The following is a 6,000-nucleotide window of genomic DNA, read 5'->3' as shown; positions in this document are numbered from 1 at the left end:
TAAAGTAACTGTGTGCTCGATGGGAGCAGGCAGAGGGGGATGGGGTAGAACAGCAGGACAAAGCGTAACTGAGAGACTGATAGAGACATCCTGACAGCTGCAATGGGTCATCAATAGATCCATCATGCCAGTAATTTGCAACAAATTTAACATACATCACTTTAGTCAGGCCACGCTGTATCTGTCTTGTCACAGCATCAGAGTGAATAACACTTAAACCGGGTGTCACTGCTGACCTTTCTGACCCTCGAATTGACACTGCTATTTGAGCTTGGCCTAGCTGGCAGCAGATGTAGGGAAGATTAGTACGAAAGGGGGGGTGGGGGTGCCAAAGGAAGACACAGCATAACAATACAGCTTAACCAGGCAAACAAATGGGATCTCTGAATTTTCTCCCAATCCTGATTTGCTTACTGAAAAGTGTACACATTTATTTAGAACTAATTCCAGCATTCGTTAGTCACAACTTTAATTATGTGTGCATTTTCCATTCTGATTGATTTTTTATGTATGTAAGCATCCATGTATGTAATAAAATTTGTAGACTTCAAGGTGACCACAACAGGGACTAAAGTTCCTTTGTATCCGTAGAAGATGTAGAACACAAACAACTGTAAAACTAAACTGCCAGCTTCTGTGTTTGAAATATAAGACCCAGTCCGAGACTTTGGTTTTGTGGCCACTCTCAGCGTGCCAGTGCAAACCCAGCCCTGTAGGAAAAGACCAAGACTCATAAAATGCTGTGTCTCACTCAGGAAGAGAGGAGAGATCAAGAGCCTCATCAAATCCTGAGGTACCATAATGACTTGGGTTATAGTGAAAAACCCTCCTTGACCTAAATCTTTCCGTCACTTAAAATGTGAAGACTGATTTAACTTACAGCCTGTGAGCAGGACTCACCAAACAGCCAGATGATATACTTCTGTTCAGCCAAGGGAAGCCATTCCCCCCATTTCCAATCTAAACGAAGACTTTCTATAGATTTCTACAGTTGTTTCTACAAAATAGTATGGAAATGACTTCAAATCTGTTATGTCGCTCTGATGTCAGAAATGAGACACCCTCCACAGTCATGGAGAGCCAACTGAGTTTGCTCAGAACTTATGTATAAGTCAGCACCCAATAGAATAACATGATTTGTTTGTTTACCAGAAAGGAGCTTCAGGACCATTCACTGTATGTGTGCAACTGGGTGTTGGGTGGGCTCTTTCCCTTCAATCATTCATTCTGTTAAACAAGTATGTGGTTATGGCCTGAATTTGGATTTTTTTCTTTCTTGAAATATTGTTCTTAAATGTGTGATTTTGTGTGGTAATAAAGGAAGAAGTTGTCTTTGAGCAGATAATTGGGAGTTACAAAATTAATATGTATATGACTTGTATAATAGCTTGTCCTTTTTTTTTCTGACAGTCTGCTTGATGTTTGATATCTTCATTAACCTGATTTATCACATCACTAAATATCCATCAACTGGAAGTGTAAGAAGCAGTTTGGTTATTCTGTATGCCCTATAATGTTCACATTTAATGAATATTAGTTGACATAGATTACAGAAAAACTAGAAAAGGTTAGAAAAAATACTGCCTTATGTAAGAGAAGACTTTTTTTTTTTTCATTATTCATTATTGCTGCTTTTTATGAGAGTCTGGTATAAAAGCTGAAATTACTTTTTTTTTTTTTTTGGTTTTGTTCATCAAATTCTACTTCTCTTTATTGTTTTCTGAGCATGGATCTGACACCCCAGACATCTGAACAAACTCCCATTTATGCCATTGCAATTTTTCCCTTTGTCCTTCCTGTGAGCTGGAATGTGTTTCAAAGGATTTGATTTAGGCGATGCTATTCACAGCAAGTGATACTGAAGGCTGATTATAAGATGAGTAGTATCTTTAGAAGTAAAAATATGCCAAAGTTACTCATGTTTGTAGCGTTTTTATAATTACCAACTAAATTTGTGTACACTGTGTATGAATTTCTGCATTGCTTAGAGAGGGAGGCAAAAAATTGGAGGCAAATCAGCACCATACCATATTTCAGTCAAGATTCCCAGGACTGGAGAGCTGGATGGAAGCACAATTACATTGGGAAGGTGAAGACCTCTGCTCTGTTGCCTAGCTGTCCTGTGGCACACAGTGGAGTTGTGTCTCAGAGAAGCTGGAGGTCATGCAGAGGTGGGCTATGGGGCACAAGTGACTGCATCCACATTCAGCTCATGACCATGTATGAACTGGGGTTAGCCCTGATAGGAAGTCCTGGTTCTTGGGATAAAGTAGCTCTTTCCATTTTGGTATGTTCTCTTCTTCCTTCAGTGTGCCCTTTAAAAAAAGTTTGTTTCATAGTGATCTGTTTGCATTCTGCTTAAAACTGTTTCTTCCCTCATTAATTTTGATGTGAAAGGAGAAATGAAAAGAATGTGTTTGACAAAGTACCTTTGATGTCTGTCTGTAATGGTTTAGGGGACTGCTGACAGATTCAGCAAGGAGTCATGCTATGGATCTGCAGGCAAGTCTGAGACTTTCTCTGGACTCTTACTATAGGCTGCCCTTGGGATTATATGACAGTTGTTTGGAATAGGAGGTCAGAGATAGCCAGAAAGGGTGCTAACCAGATGATTCCCTTGGGTGCTATTAGCTACAGGAACTGGCCTAACTTAGTTGTGTGAGCCCACTGGCTCTTTGATGAATACCTTCTTACTGTGCTATCACACTAATTCTGTTATGGGGCATTCATTAGCTGTGAATATCCCTAGGTTTGGAATATATCAACACCTGTATATATATATATATATATTTTTTTTTTTTTTTCTCAAAGGAAAACCAAACTTTGGTCTGAAATTTTAAAATTCCTGTATGGGAATACTGACAGAGTATTTTTTAAAAAAAATTGGGAGTTGCTTGCACGATGGCCCTCCTTTTTTTTTTTTTGGGCGGGGCGGGGGGGGGGGGGGGTTCTATCACTGAAGAAAATTACCTGTACCAGACCGTGAATCTCTCAAAATGAAGTAGTTCATCACAAGGTTCTCTGGCCATTGTGGACTAAGGTACATATTTAATCAGGGAGGCTCTCCTGGTGATGGTGGTATGAAGCATTTGCCCTCTTACCCCTGCAAGGCACTATCAAAAAGAAGCTATTCAGTCTGGGGGGAAGGTATGAAGGTATGTATGACTACATTTTTGTTTTTCACATGTGTTATTAAATAAAAAGTTACTAACTAAATAAGCTAGTACTTCTGGTAGCTGTAATTCTGGTGCTAAGATAGGTAAGATAGAGTGCTGAGGGATTGCTGTTTTCCCTGACTATTTTTTTTTCCTGGTAGGAGTTAATACCCGTATCCATTGCTGTTTTCACAGGAAATTAAGCTGCAAATTTACAAAGGAGAATGATGAATACTGAAACTTTGCATGGGGAACAATCTGACTGTGGTCAGAATACTTTAGAGATACTATTTTTTTTTTTTGGCTCCAAATTCTCTCCCACAAGGTAATTTCATCTTTAATTTCACACTTTACAAATAAAGGAGACTGAGCCTATATTCTAGCCTCTTCCTCTCCCTTCTCCCATACAAAAACAAAGCCTCTGCAGCCACAGCCCTCTTTTGCTTAGAAATCTGAGAAGTACTTAACAGATCAGGAGACCAACTTCACTTTCACGAATGGAGTTTGTGGTAATGGTCTTGGTAAAATTGTTGTGCATAACTGTAAGAAAGACAGACCACATGGGAAAGAAATTTCTGGCACTTCACCATCCTTCTTCCCCATCAGGGTTAAAAACAAGGTAGTTCTGGCAGTGACCCTTCACCCTGGGACTGCCCTTGAGCCCCTCGTTGTTGTCAGAAGGTAAGGAGCTCATGACTCGCACCCATACAGCCACCAGCCCAACAGGCTGCACATGCTGGCTCTGGGGGCACAGCAGAGCTGGTCTGCTGGGGGGCTGAGCAGGGCTGTTGCTATCCCCATGGGTGGCAATGATCACACCATGGGGGAACATGGTGTGTGCCCACTTTACTCCTGCTCCTGGGGTATGCTGCCGTAGGGGAAGGTGGCCAGTATGGGTGTCAAGGTGCCAGCATTGGTGATAGCCTCACTGCTGGCCACCGAAGCCATTGGCATGTCCTACTGAGCCCTCGGGAGGGGAAGACCACCATACAGCCTCACAAATTTCTTAGGGGTTCATTGGTGCTAACTCTGCTCCTACTGTCTCGATCTTGATTAAATATCCCTCTCCCTTCTCCTGTTTCCGTACATGTACTTTGACCTTTCATCTGCTGCTTTTCAAAAGTTTTTCTTCAAAATTTTAGCTATATATTGCTTAAAAGCAGAGGCATGGAAAGAACTCCCAAGTAAATCTCATAGTGGGTTGGTCTCTGCAGCCTCTCCGCTGCTGTGGGGACAAATAAGGGGAAGAGAACATAATTATTTGGCCCAGCTTTATGCGGATATTTAAGAGTAAAATTAAAAGATGCATAGATAACCTTCAGAGGTCAAAGTAGTTAAAACATCATGTTTTAGTTTTCAAGCATTTTATATTTGCAGTTGTTAAGTCTCCCTGAACTATACCAAATACATCCATATTAAAAAATAATAAAGGTGTGTTAAGACGCTTCCCCAATAATAAGTTTTATTAGGTACATCAGGTGTTACTGTAACACATATATACAGTAGTGTAGGTACATTGCAAACAACATCTTATAGTATCAGACAAAGAGAACCTTTTACAAACCCCATGTCTCTAATTTCATTTTAGAAAATTAGATACTCAGAATTTTGCATAAGATAACTATATTACTGGGATGCAATTTGGCCCAGGTTTCTAGCTTTAGTGCATGTGGCTCCTTAATAAAAAGTGTCAGTTAAAATGAAAATACAGCTTGGGTAATTAAATTTAATTGGATCTTGTCACTTTAAATCCTCTTCGTTTTTGAGTGTTTCTACAGAATTGCAGCTTCTGGTTTGCTAATTTCTTTATTGCAAGCTGTGCGCTGAACCTGACTGTCCTATAATAAAGTGGGACCTTGTTTTTGTAGAGGGCTTTGAACCATGACTGTAATAACAAACAAAAGTAGGGTGGGAGCTAATTTATCACCAAAAGAAAACCTTTCCTTTATTTCCTACATGTTCAGTTAAGGAAAAATAATGGGTCTGAATTTATTATCTCTTTAATTTTCTTGCCAGTTAAGCAGCATTTTGCACATGCTCTCATGAATGCTATAGTATGATGATATGCCTGTGACAGGTAGCAGCAGCAATTATCATACTTTTTTTATATCTGAGTTGTTTGGGCAAGCAATAGGGATTAGGCGAACTGCAGTATTCATACGTAGGTCAAGCAGGGTGCAGGCAGACACAATGCAAATGATAAGTACTGCCTACCGATAGCCACCGTGCTGATTCAGGGGGATCACCTTCTCCAGGGGTGAGAGGTAATTCAGTTTCTTTATTACGCATTGTACATGCACAGCATCCAAAGGCAAGGAAGGTTTACGTGCAGGTGATGAAGAGAGAAAATATTGGCTGTACCAACAGACACATCATAAAAATGATCAGTCTGTCACAAATTGTACAGCTGCTAATGCTCATATTTCAAATTAAAGCCAGTTGAATGAATTTGTACACTCAGGTTTTATGTGTGAAATGCAATATCATTGCACCCTTGATTAGAAGACAGGTCACTTAGTGCCGACATCACAGAACGATTAAAGATGTACGACTGCCCTTCATAGCACAGTTAGTGGTCCCCTTACCCTGTGCAAAAGCAGATGGATATGATGTAATTACATTTTGCAAAGTGCTGGCAATACAAGTATCTCAAAGAGGAGAGTTATGCTAGTGTAGTCACTGCTGTTTATAACCTTTTCAGTTCCAGAGATGTGTCAGGACAATTTGATGTGCCTCAGGTTATATGATATATATATATCTATCTCATATATCCCAGGCTCGTGGACCTGGGGCCCTTTGGATGAGATTCAGTGTGTAGATGAAGATGTGACTTCACACATTGGTG

The sequence above is a fragment of the Anser cygnoides genome, chromosome 1 (genome assembly GCF_040182565.1).
Source record: "Anser cygnoides isolate HZ-2024a breed goose chromosome 1, Taihu_goose_T2T_genome, whole genome shotgun sequence".
NCBI lineage: Eukaryota > Metazoa > Chordata > Aves > Anseriformes > Anatidae > Anser > Anser cygnoides.
Note: the sequence above shows the minus strand (reverse complement) of the source record.